At 37.1% G+C, this 22039-nt stretch overlaps 1 long non-coding RNA gene across 1 annotated transcript in view; it reads right to left on the bottom strand.

Annotated features, from left to right (window-relative positions):
• Positions 1-14573: 14573 nt before the first annotated feature.
• Positions 14574-22039, bottom strand: part of LOC141350184 (uncharacterized) — a 38558-nt gene continuing 31092 nt past the window's right edge. Inside the window, exons 2-3 of the long non-coding RNA XR_012358162.1 lie at positions 15535-15604; positions 14574-15468 (exon numbers count right to left, since the gene is read on the bottom strand). This is a non-coding gene — a long non-coding RNA (uncharacterized lncRNA). The remainder of the gene's footprint in view (positions 15469-15534; positions 15605-22039) is intronic.

Raw genomic sequence — 22039 nt, 5'->3', positions numbered from 1 at the left:
TTCTTATAGGAGTTCCGGGACCACCCCAGACCCCCCCCCCTCAATTCGAACATTGATTTAAACATACAAAAAAGTATGTTTTGTGTTTTCGAAAGTTACGTATTAATAAAACATATTAACAGTGAGACTAGGCTGGTGTGTCACATTCTGTAATGGCCCACCTGAAATCAAAACCTCCTGTACTTTAACTGTCTGTTGGGCTGTCCTTGGCCAATGAAAGATGTTATGGAGTCCAGACCTTCCACTGAGACTACCCCACTTACAACCTACTACATTTTAGAGCTAACTTTAACAAATACATTTGGGGAAAATACGCTGTCAGAAAAAAATGCTCAAAAAATGTCCCTATACTGTCACTGGGGTAGTATCCTTTTTTTTTTTAGAAAGTACAGCTTTGCCCCTAAAGAGTTCATAGCCCTACCTCCAAGGTACATATTGGTATCAAAGAGTGCATATAGTACCTCAAAGGTACAAATGTATACATGTCTGTACCTTAATGGCTCCACTTTCATATCTAAAAAAATCCTGATAATTTAATCACCCCATGTCTTTCAAAATGTTGATGTCTTTCTTTGTTCAGTCGAGAAGAAATTAAGTTTTTTAAGGAAAACATTCCAGGATTTCCTTAATTTAATAGACTTTATTGAACCTCAACAGTTCAACAGTTTCAACACAGCTCTAAACGATCCCAACCGAGACATAAGGGTTTTATTTAGCAAAACAATTTTAACTTGTTTAATGTCAACTTTTTTAAGCCAAAACTTAAAATAGTATGTTGAATTGACTTGCAAAACTAAGTTGTTTTAACTTCGTGCTGCATATTTTTTGTACAGTGTACTAGAGATAGTAAATAAAGATATTCTGGATGCAGTCCTAATATACGTGGGCATTTCCCAAAGCAAATTGGCAAAACGGTCACATTCTTATAATGAATTAGCATGGCCTGTGTGTGAATGAGACTCCTTCTGTCTATAGTGAGTAAAAACCACGAAACATCTAACCCAACCTGACATTACAGTTGCCTTATTAGAGTCCTGGAGGACCGGCCCCTACCTGAATACAACTTCACTCGCTACTGACAGAAATAAGAAGTACCATCATGTTGGGTCAGTGTGTGTGTGTGTGTGTGTGTGTGTGTGTCCGCCCCTTAATTAAAGCCACAGTGTTCCTCTCCTCCTCTCGGTGTCTGTGCATATTGGGCGTAGGGGACAGTGAAACTCATTATTCCCAGAGCCCAAACACTGAGGCTGTGTCAAGCCAGCATCCATCAACGCAGGCCCTGCACGCAGTCAGCACAAAAACCACACACACATTCTCGCTCACTCAGCACATTTGCCAATTTGCAATTTTCCAGGGCTGACATGTTTTTATTGCTGAAGATCACTTTCAAACGCACAGATCATGAGAGCCGACGCTCATTAGCCTAACGCTGCTGACTCAGACGCTAATGAGGATCATTAACAGCGCTGCATTATGGGACGCATCAAACAGGAAAAGGAAACGCGGCTAACGGCAGTCATTTGAACGTTGGGATGAAACAAACCTGCTAGGTGTACTTGGCGCAGCGTGAATCGCGTAGCTTTATGTGATGTACGCAGTCCAGAGCAACAGTACGGCTGAACGCTGCCTATAACATTCAGAAGTTAAAACTTCTCCTCAGTATAAAAATGACTTACAGTAGGCTGCAAAATCTTTCTACATCTTTAACTTTTTGAAATCAAACAGATTATTATTATTAGTGTTCACGTAGCCTAATTGGTTGAGCATTTTCTTATTAAACTTTAAGTCATGGGTTTCGATGCAGGGAACACACATACTGATAAAATGTATTGCTTCAATTTACTGTTAGCCATCTGGATAAAAGTGTCTGCAAGTTATACATAATATTTATAAGTACATTCAAAGGCCTTAAGCTGGCGACACACTTAATGATTTTCACATACATTATGATCATGTGATCATAACAACTGATCATGCCTAGTCTTTTCTATTTGTGCTCAGTCTTTATTTACAATCACAGATGAAATCACTTACGCAAGAAACTCTTTAAGTGGGAGTCCAATCTTAAAATGTTTCAGCAAGTTATTATTAATTTTTTTCCAGCAATACTTCTTTAAACGAATCTTCCTGATTTAATCATGTAAAAGGACCTCTTTTCTTTACATATTTATTATTATATAGCACATAATGATGAGCAAGTAAGAAGAGACTGGTCTCAGTAATGGCATTAGCACAGTTATTGCTCATTAAGTGAATTGAGAACAGGTGCGCTTAATCCCAAATTGTTTATGGGTGCGAGTAATAAAGAAGTTATCAAATTTTTGAGTAAATTCACATCATTCACATCATGATTTCATTGTGTCACAGTCTAAACAAAAACAGCACTCTTCTGAATGATGATAACTAAAACTCGAAGAAGAAACAGAAACTCTTCTAAATCTCAAAGATAAATGAACATTAAACACTAACAAGTCTTTCCTTTTAGTTGAAAACACATAAAATATCGGCTGCGTCCGAAAACTCAAGGCAGTGACTCGTTGCCTCGCTGCCTCATGAGGAAATGGCTTCGGGGGCATGAAGGCAGCTCAGAAAAGGACTTTCGGACACACTTCAAAGGCAGCGTGTTTGAAATATAAACAGAGAGCACCTTTGTGATAACTACTCACATATTTGAAAACTACAATATCAATTTCTCGCTAGAAATGCATTTGAGAGGTGTAAAAAGTGAAATTCTACCTTCATTTACACTAAATTTGTGCTCCAGTCGCTTCCTTGGCCTCCATTTTATTTTTTCGAACTCGACCAGGCTCGACCAATCACATTCTTGTACGCCCACGCATAGGTATCTCAGGAGAAAGGAAGTAAACCTAACATTGAATTCCGACATGCCTTGATGCCTTCCTGCCTTGGAAAGCTGCCTCAGAAGGCAGCAATTTAGAGTTTTCGGACGCAGCCAACATTTAGTTTTAAATTTTACTCTCCAAATGTAGTCGCATGCAAAGCATGCTGGGAACTGCAAGTCCACTGCGTAGTTAGTTATGTCAACCAAAACCATTCATGTAGTTTCAACTCCCAAATTATTAAAGTTAATTTCCTTTTACAAATTTAAGTGGATTATACATGATAAAGTTAAGTTGATTTGTTCATGTGTTCATTTAGAATTTCTCAGATTACTACATTTTTATGTTATTTTAGATCATTTTTGGTTAAAAAAACAAGAGTTTAATTTTTTAAGAGAGTTTACATTTTTTAATCTACTAAGGCACATTATAATTTTTTTTACAGTGCACATGATAAAAAATGTAATGTAGATGCACACATTTGGACAAACGACATGAAAATATTTACTTAAAGGACAAGTTTGGTATTTTACACGTAAAGCCCTGTTTTCAGATTCTTTATGGTGAAATAGAACAGTTTTGACTGAAATTTGGACATATGCGGCTGCCCCGAGAATTTTGGGGTGTTTGTGTTTCACCTCACACCTCTACAATGGGTTTATAGGTGCACTGGAACAATCCTTTCTAAAATGCAATAAACTTTCGTTTACAAAGACGTGAAACTCAGCGAGTGGTCAGGGGTGTTCACTGATATGCTCACACAAAAATCGTTGCAAAAGATGTTTTCCAACAGCTGTTTTAGCATTCGTTGTTAACTTGTGGACCTATTTTTCCAAACGCCTCACACCCGTATATTCTTCCGTTGAGAGCTTGAATAATAGACACTCCAGCCCAGTTGGTGGTGATAATCCACCTTTGCCAATAGGGCTTATTCGATCTACGTCATCAATGTTCGCGGCGGCCATATTGTTGACATAAAACTGTAAGTCTGTCAATTGACAAGCGAGGCAGCGTGGGTATTATGCATGGTATTATCGGTGTAATTTTTTTAAAACCGTGCGATGGTGTGTGGTGTAATACACGGATGTTCTAACAACAGCAAAAAGAACCCCGGAATTAGTTTTTATGCGATACCGACTGTCAGAAAACATGAAAGGAGACAGAGGAGTTGAACCAGCGAAGGAGAGACTCCCAACAGCAAAGTCTGTCCCCATCATTTTACCCCAGGTAACGTTAGGGATATATGCCTCACAGCAAAGTCTGTCCCCATAATTTGATCACATATGGTTAGCTGTAAGCAGTGGCTGAAACTGCTCTTTCAAATAAGCTGCCACATTGAGACAGTTACTAAATTAGTATTAATAACTATATGAACATAATAATAGGTCTGGCATTGATACTAGGTAGGGAATTAAGGAGTTTTGAAAATCGTTTTATATTAAACAGAATAGCGGAGCTCACACCAAAACTATAACGATACAGATACAATGAACGACATCATTGGAATCACTTTCTGAGCGATTTTCCCACCTGATGAAGGATAAACCATTGATAGCATTACAATCTATTTGAACTTCAAGTGCACGACCACTTAAAATGACAGTGAAGCTCATTGCTGATCTCTATAACATTAGATTACATTATTACACGGCTCTCTGGAATGCTTGATTCTGATTGGTCAGTTGAGACATTTGCAGGTTCGTTCTTTTCAAATAATAACCGCTCCAAAGTAATAACGCATAGCCGGTACTACTTGCACGAGTAAAATCGCTCCGCGCCAATAAAGATCAATAAAGATTACTGTCTGTTTGGCGCCATCTTGTGACAAACACTCGACAACCACGACAAGAGACAGACAGCTTACTGAGACTGAACTTGACAGCTACGAAGCCATCACACAAAAAAATACAGAATGGGCATTAAAACTTCTCAAAGACTGGCTAAAAGAGAAAAAATGGAGACAGACAAGTATGAAGCAGAGGATCTTAATAAGGTATTACGATCATTTTATGCATCTGTGCAAAGTTTCGCGGAAGGATAAAAATGTTAATTTAAAACAAATATGCCAATAAAACGTTTCAAATTCATATTCATGTCCAGTTTTTTTTCTTATGTGGCAAGTAGCCGTGTAATAAGCGGGATAATGTAGAGGCAGCCGGTAGTTATTGGGAAATAAGCCCCTTCAGTGTGATACAAGACCCTCCGCTTCGCGTCGGGTCCTGATCACACTGTCGGGGCTTATTTCCCAATAACTACCGGCTGCCTCTACATTATCCCTTACTTAACTAACTGTTATGCCAAAAGGTAAGAGATTAAACAAACTATTAGATTCACTGTTTAGAGTTACTCGAAACGCAGCGTGTTGAGGACATCTGCAAAAGTTTTTATTACAAGCAATATTAAAGGCAAGTGATTTGCGCTAGTGCCGTGAGCGAATTAGCATAACCGTATTGTTTGGTGATGTGGACGCTAATATAGTTATCGTTATAGTTATCGTTATAATGTGAAAGGCCCTTCAGTGCTTGTATGATGAATGCGGATACTGTATGAACGATATAGTTATAAATATCCGGATAAGTTACGGCTGGCAATAAGGCTATTGGGTCTATTTGATATTGTTCCACAATAATCAAGCTCATCTTCTCTTAATACAGACGAGATTAAGCCATTAGGCTACTGCTCCCCTCGACTCAAATCTACGTGCGGCTAGGGGCAGGACAGATGTCATGTCAACAAGATGGCCGCGGCTAGCGACGTCCGGTGTTTGCGAATAAGCCCTATTGCAAGAATACAAAGAAAGTTCCCGGCGCGGAGTAATAGCGTACCTCACAGCACATCTAATACAAGTCAATGGAGTTGGCAAAAACTACAATAAAACCTGTTGGAAAGCGTATTTTGCAGCGATTTTGGTGTGAGCATATCAGTGAACACCCCTGACCACTCGGTGAGTCTCACGTCTTTGTAAACGAAAGTTTAATGCATTTTAGGAAGGATTGTTCCAGTGCACCATTAAACCCATTGTAGAGGTGTGAGGTGAAACACAAACACCCGAAAATTCTCGGGGCAGCCGCATATGTCCAAATTTCAGTCAAAACCGTTCTATTTCATCATAAACAATCTGAAAACAGGGCTTTAATGTTAAAATACCAAACTTGTCCTTTAAAGTGTGGATATTAGCACCTAAAAGATACATATTATTATCTCAAAGGTATATAGTGATACCAAATCTTTTTAAAGGGTACTGCCCTGGTGACAGCTGGGGTACATATTTTGACCAGTACTTTTCTAAGATCTTATTTATTCGGCTGTTCCCAGTTCATTTAACATGTGCTGATGAAGTTTAAATGTAATGCAAATTTCAGGATGTTAAAGATGGTGCACTTTAAAGGGACACTTCACCCATTTGCATTAAGCTTTGTATGGTTAGAACCCCAGTCATGTTTTTGAATGGTCGTGCATCAATTCCTCAGTTTCCGCTGAGACAGGAGAAATACAGATTTCAGTGTTGCACTTCCTTCTTTCAATGATGTAAAATGATGATTTTTACATCATTGAAAGCAGGAAGTCCAATATCTTTGTTGAGGGGGTGAGACTACAAACACCCCTTTTCTTGGTCAAATAGGCACCAAATTCGAAATGTATGTTACATTTCGACTACAAATATGACGCACTTTGAATAAAGATTAATGTTTCTACGGGTGAAATGCTCCTTTAAAACTATATGGACTTGATAAAGGGTATGGTTATGAGAAACTATATTATAAGACATGGAACGATCTGCCTTTGCCCATTAGACATACTCCTTCATTGTCTTTATTTAAATTATATCTTAAAACGCATCTTTTTCTTTGGCGTTTGACACCTGATGCTGAAATTGTTGTTTAATTCTGTTGTATCTATTTTATAATGCTTCTTGACATTTTATTCAATTCTGTCTCATTTATTTGGTTATTTTTCGACATTTTTGTTTAACTCTGTCTTATCGATTTTATATTCTCTTTCTATGTATTGATTTTATTCCTTGTGAAGCACTTTGGTCAACTTTGGTTGTTTTAAAGTGCTCTATAAATAAAGGTTGAGTTGAGATATTATAAAAACTTGAACTAAAGTTTATAAGTGGACCTCAAGGGAATAAATGAAATCAAAATGTCTGATATAACCTCTTTTAAAACGTTACTCTATATTTTTTACATTTATTTTATTATTTCATAATTATACAGACCGAAAAGCAGAAAATGTGAGAGTTAAACGTATGTTTGGTTACAATTATTGTCTTCAGAACATTGGAGAGACGTGAGAAATAACCAGAAGTTTTGGTAAACGATTAGCACCTGAAAATAAACAGTCATTTATAACATCTTTTAAAATATTATACCTCAAACAGCCGGCTTTAAGAATAAGTGCACGTCTTGAAATGATATATACACATGCATTTCTTCATTTCCATTTACCGGCAACTGCTGAAGTCGTTTGCATCTGGTCATAAAATAAAGTGACTCTTATGCCACAGCTGTTTAGTGTTGTGTAAGTGCTGGAGTACTGCTCATTCACAGCGCTTAACAGATTGTATGAGATTTAATGGTTAGGACAGCTGTTAGTTTTACGTCTACTTTCACCAAGAAACCATTGCACACTTATTGTATTTCAATTGCATGTTATTGAAACTCTGAGCTCTGGTAAGAGACAACAAATAAAAAACTGATGACTATAAACAACTGATGATTGACTTATTATTTCAAATATTCATTTAACTTAAACAGTAATGAAACAGACAGTAAAAGTTTACAGTGCCTTGTATTGTATAGTCTCTAAAACAAACACTTGTATGTTGTAAGTCTCTTTGTCTGTGTTTTAAGTCTGTTATGATTTTGTAGGATATAGAATACAGAAAATATGTACCTGTGTATAGACCATTTAAAAAAAATGCAAACAACACTGGTCCAGAAACACTTTCTGTTTCAATTTTTTATTTTATTTTACATATATCATTATCTTTAAGATTTTTGTTTAACTTTTTGATTCAGTTCTATGTGTTCTTTTGGTTGTATTTATCCCAATATTTATTTAGTGTTAAAAAACTGAAATCTTCTGGACCAGCATTGTTTACATCTTTTGAAATGGTCCATAATGTGTATAATAAAGCAATAAGCCCCGCAAAGCAGTGGGTTACCAGTGCATTTTATAATACACGCTTCGCGTCGTGCCTAACAACGCCCCTTAGCTGTTATAAAATGTAGCGCTTTTCTAAGCGGATTTAAAAGAGGAACTGTGTTTTGTGGCGTGGTGGCACTTTTGGGAGTACTTGGACTCGCCTGAAAAGTCCGCTCCCCTTCTCACTCTCATAATGGGAGAGGGAGGGTGTTACTGCGCCGAGTCGAAGTGCTCCCAAAAGTGCTATTACGCCATAAAATATAGTTCCTCTTTTAAATCCGCTTAGAAAATCGCTACGTTTTATTTTGTACTACCAAACTTGCTCGTGTAACTGCTCGTCTTAAATAGGAAAAACGTTGATGTGTTTGGTCACTTCTAACTTTATCTCTAAATGGTAGCATTGAATGAATGGGGCTAAGCTAAATGCTATCGAAGTGTCGCGGCGCGCTCCGGCGCTTGCGTGCGCGCACACAGATGGTGGAGGGATGCATCAACTCTTCTTGGTTCGGGTGGTAACATGGTTTGATATTGAAAATGAGTAGACTATTCCTTTAAGGACCTATTGTGTTCCTTTAAAGGTACAGTTAACTGTTTTGTACCCCATTAATTTAACTGGGACAAAATTGGTCCTAATAGGTCCTTAGGGTCTAATATTGTACCGCAAAAAGTACAACATTTCAATGTATTATATACGCATAAAGTCACAAAAATAAACTTTGAGAGTTCCAGCCCAGTGACAGAAAAGATGTAGTTTTGTAGATTTTTCTGAAAGTATACTACATTTGTGCTCAGTGATAGAGCATTGCGTTAGCAATGCAAACGGTCATGTGTTTGAACCCAGGAAACAAACAAAATGATAAAAAAGCTTGTAATGCACTGTAAGTCACTTTGGATTCATATTAACATAAATGCAAATAGTTCATATTAGTTAAACATTTAATTTAGTTATTAAACAATCTGACAAATGAGATGGAACAGGTTTAAAGTGTCTGTGTTGTGATGTTGTGGTGAAGATGTGTACACTGTTGATCTGAATGTCTGGGAGTGAATGTTTGGGCTGGATTCATTATGTGCAGGTCTCTCCTCACAGCCAGGATGAGAGTATTAAAGCCCAGCGCCTGACACCTCTCTAATGAAAAATTGAATCCTCCTGAAGGTTATGTAGCCGGCCCATGCTGAAAATCCTCCTCTCTCACTCCCTCTCTCTCTCTCTGCTTAGGTCGATGTAATTCTTTCCTCGTGATAGATATTTTCTCTTAAGGTTTTTTCGTAGGTAAGTGTGTGCCGGCCTCATCATAAGAAGACACTCTGGTATTTCTAGTTGGGTTTTTTCTCAGCGGTATCGGCAGAGAGGAGCATTCCTGTGGTTAACTAATAAAAAAAAATCATATAATGATGTATTATTACACAACTTTCTTAAACACTTGATTAAGTCAAAACTATTCGTATAATTTAGCTAAACTGTATAGTTGACCGTTTACCAACATGTCTGTGTTGGTTTTATACAGTACCTCTCATCAGTCCGCACTCTTTTTCTTACACTGAATGAAATACATTTTAAAGGCAAATTTATATTGCATAGTGAGGAAATGAAAGAAATAACACAAAAGAGAAGCATGTTTGTTTGAAGCATGAGTTTTTTTGTGATACTCAGCAGATGGATGATGTGTGGGGCTTTGTAACAATGCAGAGGTCAAGTGTTGTGTGACCCCACACACTGACAGTCAGAACATGCAGGCACCCATCACACAGCCTTGTGGGATGCCCTGGCAGTCTCATATACAGTACAGGCTCTCTCTCTCTCTCTCTCTCTCTCTCTCTCTCTCTCTCTCTCTCTCTCTCTCTCTCTCTCTCTCAATAATACAAAATTAAATCAGTAAGATTCAAATATGGTGATGAGTTATGTCAAACATCTCACCTGCTGACTGTATAGAGCTGACGGGTCTGTGATCTGCCCTACAGATGCTGTGCCCTTTCCAGACAATGTTACACACACACACACACACACACACACACACACACACACACACACACACACACACACACACACACACACACACACACACACACAGCAGTCATGTCACATGAGAATAGCTACAACCCTACTGATGACACCATACCAATGTCCCTGCCGTCACACATTCATTTAAGTGTGTAAGAGAGCAGCAAGATCTGCTAGTGAAGAAAAAGAAAAGCACAGTCCATGTACGATGAGTGTGAGCACATGTAACTGAATATTTATGCTCAAGCTAACTTTCAAGTTCAATGCTTCTGTACATTTAAAAAATAATTGTGTTTGGGTAAATAAGTCAAAGATTATTTCAACAAACCATTTTTAACAAAGTTTTTGATTTAGTGAAATGTGAAAATAAATTTTCCTTCCACAATTATGAAAAAATTATGGTAATATTTGTACATGTTTTCTGGGGATTATACCCTTTAAACATGATATACAAGACCCAGTTTTCTCATATTTTTAACAGATTCACTGACACACAGGACACACAGTCATGAGGGTCTACCAGGGTTTCTGTGATATCATTTCTTGTTTCAAGGTGCCCTTTTCACATCAACACTGACTAACATTTATTAGACACATTATTACATCAATTTTTAAACAATAATAATATTTAAAAATATGCGCCACTGTCTCTGAAAATGGCTATTGCTGTGCCAAATGAAATTTAATTCCTTTAATCCTGTCACATCTTTTCTATCCCAAACTCACTGGATTGGTTATGCAAATGCAATCCCAGACAGCAGACGACTCCGGACTGGATCCGCGCCAAAATCAGCATCCCCATTGCAGATCCGGTGCAAATCTGACCCAGTCGTCTGCTGTCTTTACATAAATAAGTGCAACCACATCTATAACACAAAAACAATACTTACCTAAACATGACTGCACATTTAACAATACTTACCTAAACATTTAACAATACTTACCTAAACATGACTGCACATTTATATATATATATATATACATATATATAAAATATAATAAACTTTGATAACTGCCATGTCAAACATTGAGATCAATGACTGAAATCAAACGTTGATGCTCGTAATCTCATCCTTAGATTATGAGACTAGCCTGGATTTCAATGATAGGATCACATAAAAATGTCATTCATTATGCTTTTATAAAAAGTCATTTAATACATCTTATAATTTAATAATACAAATGTTCGTAAGCTGCAGGACAACTCCAACCCCCCCCCCCCCCCCTCTCGAAGGAAAACACAATACCACACCATACCCCTTGATTTTTTTTTACAATCCGACCACTGCATATAACTCTTACTTTACTTTGTTTATTTTTTTAATCATTTCACACACATGTTTATTTGTTTTAACATGTATATATAAAATATTGCCTGGATGAGGTGCAGTTTTTATGATTTCTAAGTGAATTAATAGATTTGGGCACTAAACCGAGCATTCAAAGTGTTTATTGTCATATAGGCTACCCAGTGAGGAAAGCAGGTTTCCCTTAGCAATAAAATTCTTACTTGGCTGTCCACAATGAACGCCAGGACTGTACATACACAAACTATACACACATACATATACAATGTAAGAAGGATAATAATAAAAACTATGCTGCAGCAGTAGTAATATAGACTATGAAAAAAGTATAGGGTGGGAATGTAGATATGAAAAAATATAAATATATGTATGTGATGTCTATAAATGCAACAGTTTAATAGTACTAACCAGATTAACTTATGTGCAAAAAAGTGTGTTTGTGTTCAGGTATGTCGCTGTGTTGTGGTGGATGCTGGGATGAGATTCTGTGCTGTAATTATAGTGAGTATGGTAAGACTGTTGAGTCTTCAGTATCTCAGCAGGGTGTTAAACTGTGTTTATGATACAGCTGTACTCACATGATGAAGCAAACAGTTCAATTAAAAGCCAACTCTCTCTCTTTTTGTGTCTCTCTCCCAGCGTTTGTACATTGAAACTAGAGATAAAAGCCATTTAAATACACAATAAATTTTCCGGTTCCAGAGGATCCTGCATTTCAGTGTGTTTATGTGTTTTTGACTGAAGCACCTGTACAAAAAGTCAGATTACACACATCCTGTGACACAACTAACAGTTTTGATCTCTGTGCATGAGCCTATGTTTGTACCCGTGTGTGTGTGTGTGTGTGTGTGCGCGTGTGTGCGTGCGTGCGTGTGTGTGTGTGTGTGTGGATTGTTAGTGCTGTTTTTGAAGCACAGACTCCACTTGTCAGATTATGCCACATTTCCATTTGACTTTCATAAGCTGTTTACGGCTCACGGGCTGTGCAAAGAGACCGTCAGGCTCCTGAATGAGTGTGTGGATCCAGTCAGGGTCTTTTACATGCTATATTTTGAGGGATCACCGTAACAACATTCCTGCAGTTATCATTTTTGTTTGTTTCCTTGTTTATTCGTCTGAAAAGTAGATCGTAAACTGATGCCAGCCCATAAATGCGTAAGCGCACTTAAGTTATTTCAGGTCGGCTTATCGTTTGCATGTTGTAATTGTATCATACTGAAAACATAGGCCTGTTTCATCAGGCTAGATTTCACACAGAGATATCATGAATGGAGATTTAGATCAGGTCTCCATTATAATCTCTACAAAGTCTTTACTGATGTAGGTGTTTATCCAGTGTAGATGCTATGAGGACAGGCAGTCGTGTGTCCAGACTTTTTGTAAGAGTCACACAGAGCAGCGTGATCAAAGCCGCATCTGTGAAGAAAAGCTCGCATGAGTCCTGTACAAACGTTCGGCTGGATTAACATTTATCGAGCGTCTAAAGCGGCTTCCGAGACAAAGACGCAAGCGTAACTGCAGCGGTTGTTTCGCGAGCTGATCACCAATGTTCCCAGCAAAGCCCAGCTAATAGACATTTCATTACGGATTAGAAAGTCTGCATCGCAATACAAATTAAACGCCTTCTGATCTTAACCTATAGGTCGAACGGTATTAGGGCGAAAGTTTAAAGCGTTAGGTGTGCGAGAGGCGTAGAGTGCGTTGGCGCTGAGGTTGCAGTTTGCTATTGATTTTACGATGGGCTTATATGATGATTTATGGAGAGCTTGTGTCAGTATAACAGGCTGAAGGACACACAATATCATCTTCAACATCATTAAAATTCAGATGCTTCTCTGGCCTACTCATCTTCAGCCTGAGACAAGCGCGCACGTGCACGCTCACACAACATGCATGCTCATAAATGCTTAAGTAAACACACGCACGCACAGAGAAAAAGTAAATGCATTCAAACGCTCATAAACTGTCACTCAAAACACACACTTTTAGTCAACACTGTTACCGTGTCCATAAACATAAGATACCTGTAATATTAAATTTAGTGTACCACTGGTATTAAACACATACCATTCAAATACTCTAACCGTGTAGTAGTGTTATTTTATTTTGGTAGTTTTGATGTGATTGGAGGCACATAGTAATGCACCACTGACAGCAGTGGTAAAAGAGTTTGAAAGGCCGCGTGTGTTTTCTCTATGGCTGGATTCTATGGTACACTAGAGCCCCCTGTGGGATAACAGAGGTACTACAATCAATAGAGAGCCGGAGCAATTTATTTCTGGAACACGTAAGTACAGTTTGTGGAGAGAAAAAACTGGGTGAAAATGCATGGGTTTTATCTCTTAACTATACTAGATGTAGAAATATATTTTTAACGACTTTGTAATTTAATGATCTATTTGTTTGTGACAACAATGTTGACACAATGTCATCATAAATATCCCATGTTATTAAAACATTTTTTTCTATTATTGTTAAACGGTCTATCTATTAATGTATGATTTCATATCACTGTAAAAACTTTCTGTAGAAATGACAGTATTACTGTTAGCTGTTTCCCAGTAACTTACTGTAGATTTAAATTTACTGGCAACAGTTTGTTCAAAGATAAATGAACATTAAACATTAACAAGTTTTTATCTTTACAGAATAAAACTATAAAATAAAAGCCTCATGCAAAGCATTATGGGAACCAAAATATGAAGTAAAAAAACAGGAAAAGGTTGATGAGGATTTCTGGTTCCCAGAATGCTTTGCGTGAAGCTAATATTTTATAGTTTTATTCTGTAAAGATAAAGACTTGTTAATGTTTAATTTTCATTTAATTTTATAAAAAAAAATCTACAGTAAGTTACTGACAAACAGCTCTCAGGAATTACTATAATTTACAGAAATTTTTTACAATGTATATATTTACCATCGGAAACAGCATATAAACTTAATGTTTATACTGTAAACGTTAATGTTCCCTTATGAAAATGAACAGTGGTTTTACTACAGTTAAAACATGGTTACTGTGGTAAAACCATGGTCACCACAAAATAAGCATAGTTTTTAAAGTTAAAAATATGAATATAAATCAATACACCAAAAAAATCACAATTGCACTTTTACCCCAGACATTTATATAGTCAAATTAAACATTCTTCTGTTTATAGAAAAAAATGAAAGTATAAATATATTTATTTATTTATTTATTTAATTAATTATTTATTTATTTATTTATTCATTTATTTATTTATACATCTCAAAAACCCTGTTGTTACAGCACCTTACACATACAAACAGAACAGTTAAAAATTTGACAAAAGTAAACGATGATAAAAATCACAATTGAATACAGCAGAACTACAGTATTCATACATACAAAGCAAATGCACTGGGAGGCAAACATTTCAGATGACAGTACTGAAAGGCATGTGTTTGTGTGATGAAAGGCTTTTGACATGTAAGTGAATAATATGATGGGTGCTCTCCTCGGCATAATGACTTAAGCAGTTATTAATTTCACTCTTGTATCATCATTAATAATCACATTAGTGGCTCTCAGCCTCTTCAGAGAGGAAAATCGAGCAGAACAGCAGTTGTGTCACAAGGGAACGTGCTTAAACACAAAGCACAGTAGCATACATGCTTCAAATGAAACATTTCAAACACTTATTATGATATTATATTTACTTTAGTATATTAACGGCTTCACTGGACTCGAACATACAAGGAAGAAAACTATTTTATCAAACTAAGAGGTGATATTTCTAAGAGTTGTTGTTTTTTCATAAATTAAAGCCATTTTGGCATTTATGATTTGGTAGATTTAACTAAAGTGACTTTATCACTGTGTGCATTTCCATGGATTTGATCATGACTTTGCTATACTGTACAAGGTGAATATGGTAAAGTGTAGTTTCTCTCATTTTACTGAATTTGTTCTCACAGAGGAAACATCTAAAAGGTTGTATACACACATGCCCCACCTTCATCATGAACACACTGATTGAGAGCAGCAATATGGTAAAATCTTGTGTTATGCTACAGTACAGTATGTCTTGCATGCTTGTAATATAAACACAGTGTCTGTGACTGCTGGAATCTTCTGGATCATATCATCATCAGGTTAGCAGGCGAGAGGCGATCGACAGGGCAGAGGGCAGCATCTACACGCTGAGATCTGAGTAAGAAATAAAGAGGGTGTTGGAGTGAGATTGAGTGCTGGTACATGATAAGGCGAGCTTACCTACTGTGACTTGGCGCACCCCTCTGGACAGCTGGAGACTATGGGAGTAAAGTGCCATCCAACTCTATGACTGGCAGAGAGAGAGAAAGAGTTTTAATAGCTGAAACATTATTGACCAAAATTATGCTTTAAAAAACGACTGGAGGCTTTTACAGTGTACAAAACCACACTGCAAAAAATGATGTGTTAATTTTTTACACATTATGTGTGTCGTGCCATTTAAGGCATTATTTCATGTTTAAATAAATAAAAGGGACAACACAAGTTGTGTAAAAACAGTGACGGGAGTAACGGGTTACAAAGTAATTCCGTTACTGTAATTTCACTACTTTTAGCAGTAACAAGCATGTAACAAAGTATTTTTTTTAATCAAGTAACGCAGCACAATTACTGTAATTTAAATGAGTTCAGAAGGTGTGTTAGTATAAGGACAACACATTTAATGTGTTGTCTGCAAGTGTTCATTTATCACAATATAGAGTAACGTGAGTAAATAACTAATTTAAATTTCAGTAATTGTAACTGCATTACTTGATTTAAAAAAAAATACTTTGTTACAGGTTCATTACCGCTAAAAGTAGTGGATTTACAGTAACACAATTAATTGTAACGCGTTACTCCCGTCACTGTTTTTAACACAACTTGTGTTGTCCCTTTTATTTATTTACACATGAAAAAACGCCTTAAATGGCATGACACACACAATGTGTAAAAAATTAACACATGCTTCTTGTTTATATAGGACTTGACTGATTTATAATAGTTAATGTATTTACAGCAATAATGCTGTATAATGTTTTCCATTGCACATCTACAATAACTTTGGTCAGCCTGATCTCACGAGAAAATGTACATATTTTATAAGTTGGCTAATTCGTAACAATTCATACAAAAATGGTGCAAAATCATACGATTCTCATGTACAAAACAACAATGAAACCGAACCCCTAACCCCGCACTTAACCCCAACAGCAGGGTCAAGGCAAATCGTACCAAAACTTACAAATGTGGTTGTACGAATTAATATGAATTAGTCAACTCGTAAAATATGTACTCTGTAAAAAGATTCCGTAGAAATGACAGTATTACTGCAGCTGGTTGCCAGTAACTTACTGTAAAATTAAATTGATGTTATTTACTGGCAACAGTTTGCTCAAAGTTAAAGGGACACAAGGCAGCATTTTTATGTTAATAAATCATCTTCGTAAGTCGGTATATGGTTAAATGACTCATTACATGACAAATGAAGACCCTCTCTCGCCCGCCCCTACCGTCTGTAGGAAGAATACCCCACTTGCAAGTTCGCTGTATCCGACCCGGTGTCCTTCAGTCTCGTATAGTCTCAGATATAGAACGCATTTACTCCCAGACACTAGGGGGAGCTAGTAGAGAAATAATACTCAGACTTGCCTTGTGTGCCTTTAAATGAACATTAAACAGAATTATAGTTTTATTCTTCACAGAATAAAACTATAAAATAACACCTCATGCAAAGCATTCTGGGAACCAAAAATCCTCATCAACATTTTTCAGTTTTTTTCCTTCAGATTTTGTTTCCCAGAATACTTTGCTTTGATTTGCTTGAGGCTGTTATTTTTTGTTATTTTATTCTGTAAAGATAAAGACTGGCTAATGTTTAATTTTCATTTAACTTCGAACAAACTGTTGCCAGTAAATAACATACATTTAAATTTACAGTTAGTTACTGGCAACCAGCTGACAGTAATACGGTAATTTCTACGGAATCTTTTTAAAGTGTACGAATTCTCATTGCGTTGGTTTTTGTGGACTCTTTGGGGACTGTTTCGGACCTTTTTGTCCTTATTCAACAATATGTACCAAAGCCCTTTTAACTATTTTCAACCACAAAATAAATTTTCTACTGTAAAAAAAATGTCTGTAGAAATTACAGTATTACTAGCAGCAGTTTGCAAGTAACTTGCTGTAGATTTAAATATATGTTATTTAATGGCAACAGTTTGTTCAAAGATAAATGAACATTAAACGTTAATAAGACTTCATCTTTACAGGGAAAAACTATAAAAAGTATAGCATTATGAAAGCATTTCTGGGAAACAAAATCTGACAAAAAAAACAGAAAAAGGTTGATGGGGATTTCTGGTTCCCAGAATGCTTTGCATGATGCTGTTTTTTATTATTTTATTATGTAAAGACAAATTAATGTTTAATTTTAATTTTTCTTAAACAAACTGTTGGCAAACAGCTGCATAACTACAGCAATTTTTTACAGTGTTAGACTTCAGCAATGAACGAGAACCCAGCGAGCAATTTTGCATTTAAAGACGTCTAACAGGCATCCAAACACAGCCCAGGGGTCTAGGCTAAAAGAAGGCAAAATTTGCACTGTTGGTGAAAATGTAATAGACGTTTAACCCAAATAAATAAATGGAAGCAAACACGGTTCACTGTAATCACTGTTTACAAAAACGACGTAACCAAATTCAATTTTGTTTTGGCTAGAAGTGGACTATATAGTGAACTTAGATGGTGAAATGACAACTATTGCTTGTACGTTTGGGGGGGAAAGAGGGACGATTAAAGACAGTAGGAATCTGTTACCATCTGTAGTCATTTAACACAAACACAGCAGCGAAATTCTCGGACAAGCATGAACTAATGCACAAATATGTCTGTGTTAAATGTATTTGCGCAGTAAATTAAAGCGGTCCGCGCAGCCACGTTTGCTGATAATGATGCATAATGCACCTTAAACTCTATGTGCGCTGTGCACGATGTGATTGGCTCATTGCTTTTAAACCCACAGTACTTTCAATGAGCATGAACAAGCTGAATTCATATTTATTCATCCTGCTGTCCAATTATGGAGAACATGGAGTATGATTAGACTGCAGAATTACACTTCTAACTGAAGTCACCGTGTAAGGAGGATACAGTTGGCGAAATAACAGAAAATGTCAGCGTATGCCGGATGAATTATGAACAGAAAAATGTCAAGAAATGCGGATAAAATGGGTCAGTATGAGGCCTAAAAATGCCGAAATATAGCAAAATTATCATATAAATTATGCATAAGCTCTTCAGATAGCATAAAAATGTTTACTCGCATGAATTATTCATTGTTTATGAGCTACATTAGCATTTCTTTTTCTTGAAAACACAAAACTTTGGGAAAGAAAAGACTGATGCTATTTTATCCCTCTCAATTTCACATATACCGCAGTATAGTGGTTTTTATTATACTGTATCTGAAGACTTAATGTTGCTGTCAGAGAAATTGACATGGATATGTCACATGATTTCCTTGTTATCTGTTGTTTGCAGTGAAATTCAGGTTCATCAGCTACATGTGAATACATTTGTCAGATTTAATGTGTTTAAGTCTCAAGTGATTTTCTGAACAGTCTATTTAGATGGATAAGAGGAAAGTTACATACGAGAACATCACAGTTAAATAATTTTTGGGGTTTATTGTGTAAAATATACAAATTCACAGATGCATTATATCCCCATACATATACACTTCCAAATATAGCTCTTGAGCTTCACCTCTCCAGAGCGCCCTTCACAATGCACACTTCCTAATTCGTCCCACCGAGAGCAGAGACTACATTACCCATACACCCTTGCGTTTACAAGTTAAAAGCGCATGCGTCAGCGTCGCTTTCGCTGCTGTCAGTCAGTGTCAACGTGCTCTGGAGAGTGTATGAAACGAGCAACCATAGCTGCTCGGTTAAAATGAAAATACAAATGAACACTTAATATGCCCTCATTGTTTTAGACTCTGAGTAGTAAAAGAACAAGGTCAGAATCAGAGGACTCGCTGGCTGACATCCCACCAAACCAGAATGATAGCTGCAGGTCAGACGCAAGCTTTATCCAATACCCTTTTGTAGGTATGTGACAATCTCAGCTGTCGCGGCTGTCAGTTTGGTTCCCCTCGACGCAACTTCGGATTTCCTCAGGCGATGTGCAGAGTAAAAACATTCTTGAAATTGTAATATACATTTAGTTTCATTGCTGAACTACAAGTGAATGAAATTTCAATGAATTTGAACGACGTGCACAGTAGTTTACCACCTGCAAAATGGAAAACAATGGGACAAAATAAAGTGATGACTTTCTAGTTTCAAATGGCCAGTATTTTGTTATTCTTGAACCCATAGACATGGTATTGGTGTCATTTTAAAGTTTTTTTCAAGCTCTTTCTATCTGAAAAACTAGTTTTAGCATTTAAGTTTAACCATGCTGAAAATTTTACTCACATATCTACCTTTTGCACATTTTATTTATGTTCAGTAGCTATTTCTAGCTCAAGCAAATCCACAACTTTTTTTTACAAGGTCGTCTGTTGACTGCTGAATATAAAACCCTTCAATATCGGAGTCGAGTCAGCAAAAATAAATAAATAAATAAAAAATAGAGTACCGGCACCTCTTTTGGGCCACTTAAAGCACTGCCCAAACCCAAGCAACAATGATAAAAACACAGAAAAAAATGAAAAACCAATACATAAAATGACACAAAAAGATGCACCGTACTTCAAGCAAGCGCAACAACATACAACATAGATCGCAAACAAGTTTACAAATGAGAGATTTACTTACTAGTCCACCAACAAGATCGCCAGATCAGCATCCCATCCAGTGCTGTCTTTTAGCTCACGCCAACGAGTAAAAACCTGACTGAGTGGGACTCTTGTTCGGCTCCTAACACGGTCAGATTCTCTTTTCCTTCTCACTTCCGAACGCGCCTTTTTTTTACTTTTAAATCGTTTAGCCTCACGTCTCAAATTCGCGCGGGCAGTTGTGGCTATAGGCTTGATCGACTTCATGCGGCGCTGCAAGAACCGACAGCCGGATGACGTCAAAGTGCCGTCTCAGATCATTCTCGCGGTACTTTGACGTCATCCGGTGGTCGGTTCTTGCAGCGCCACACGACGTCAAACAAGCCTAACGTGTGTGACGTTGTTGCCGTAAAGCAAGTCGTGATTCTCGCGAGATTTGTCAGGGGCGGTTCTCTCAAGCTTGCATTGCTGGTTTTGGAAGCTCCACGAGCTTCAACAGGAGGATGATTCGCCCTACTATGACTTTGTTTACCACCGAAATAACTTTGAAGCTGTTATATTAAGGTAAAATAACTGCATAGTGTGTCTTTAATGTTGATTTAAATGGCAGGAGATTGTTGAAAGCTCTCACGGTTTATCTGGTCTCAGTTTAATAAACACTTTGTGCTTTCAGATATGTGTCCACAGGTGTGTGTGAAAGTGTGAAGTCCCTTCTCTGCACAACACACAGACACACACCTGCTGGCAAAAACTGACACGTGTATAACACACACTACAACTGTTACTCCAGTCAAACATCATACGCTTAGCTTAAAAATAATGCTTGACCCATATTTTCTGAAATAATTTGAATGTCAACACCAAAGATAACAAGTGAAATATCTACAAAAATAATTAAATAAAATCATGCATTTACTTCTGCCAGACAAAGCGAGAAATACAGAGAGAGAGAGAGAGAGAGAGAGAGAGAGAGAGAGAGAGAGAGAGCAGGGTTATTAGCATAATATTCTCTTCTGTAAGGTGAACACAGAATAGTAATTGGTTTGGCCTTTTCTCTCAGTGTGTTGTAAAACAGTTAGGCATTAATTTGAGGATAACTATGCAATTATTTTTTGAATGCTGCAAAGGTGAAAGAAAAAGCTCATGAAGGGGGGAGGTGAGAGGAGACATAGGAAGACAAGAGGTGTATTTAGGTAATAAAGACTAGATAGGTATAGAATGAATAAGACAAACTAGTTAAAATAATAGTGAGGTCATTTGCAGATGTCTCTGAATCACATCAACTGATCAGTGATATATGAACACGTGGTGATTCGGTGCCACACTTTAAATGTTGTTGGAGTTTTAAAGAGAGACAGCAGCTGACACAGCAGACAGGGGGCACCAAACCAAAGGGGCAGATTTCTAAACATTATAACCACTAGAACAACTACACTATTCAACAGAAAGTGGAGCCAGCGACACCAAAGCAGGTCCAAAATGTTGTCATTAAGAATACCGTTGAGGAATCTGACTGCAAACCCGTGCCTTTACAAACCGTAAATCCTCCAAGAGGCTATGGTGGACACCTGTGGTGATGTGTCTGTGACATATAAGGACATTTTTACCCATAGTGTTTTGAAGAGTAATCATATTGTGTGATGTCAATGAGACATTATGGGCTGAGATGAATACTGATGTTGTCACTGACCTGTATTTATTTTTGAAAGGGTTACTGTAGATGGACTATTCCTTAAATGTTTTATCAGTGTGACATTTCAAAGGTCAGGTTTGTCCAGAACAGCAAATACACTCACCTAAAGGATTATTAGGAACACCATACTAATACTGTGTTTGACCCCCTTTCGCCTTCAGAACTGCTTTAATTCTGTGTGTCATTGATTCAACAAGGTGCTGAAAGCATTCTTTAGAAATGTTGGCTCATATTGATAGGATAGCATCTTGCAGTTGATGGAGATT

This window comes from Misgurnus anguillicaudatus, chromosome 17 (assembly GCF_027580225.2).
Source record: "Misgurnus anguillicaudatus chromosome 17, ASM2758022v2, whole genome shotgun sequence".
NCBI lineage: Eukaryota > Metazoa > Chordata > Actinopteri > Cypriniformes > Cobitidae > Misgurnus > Misgurnus anguillicaudatus.
This window is presented reverse-complemented; position numbering and strand designations above follow the sequence as displayed.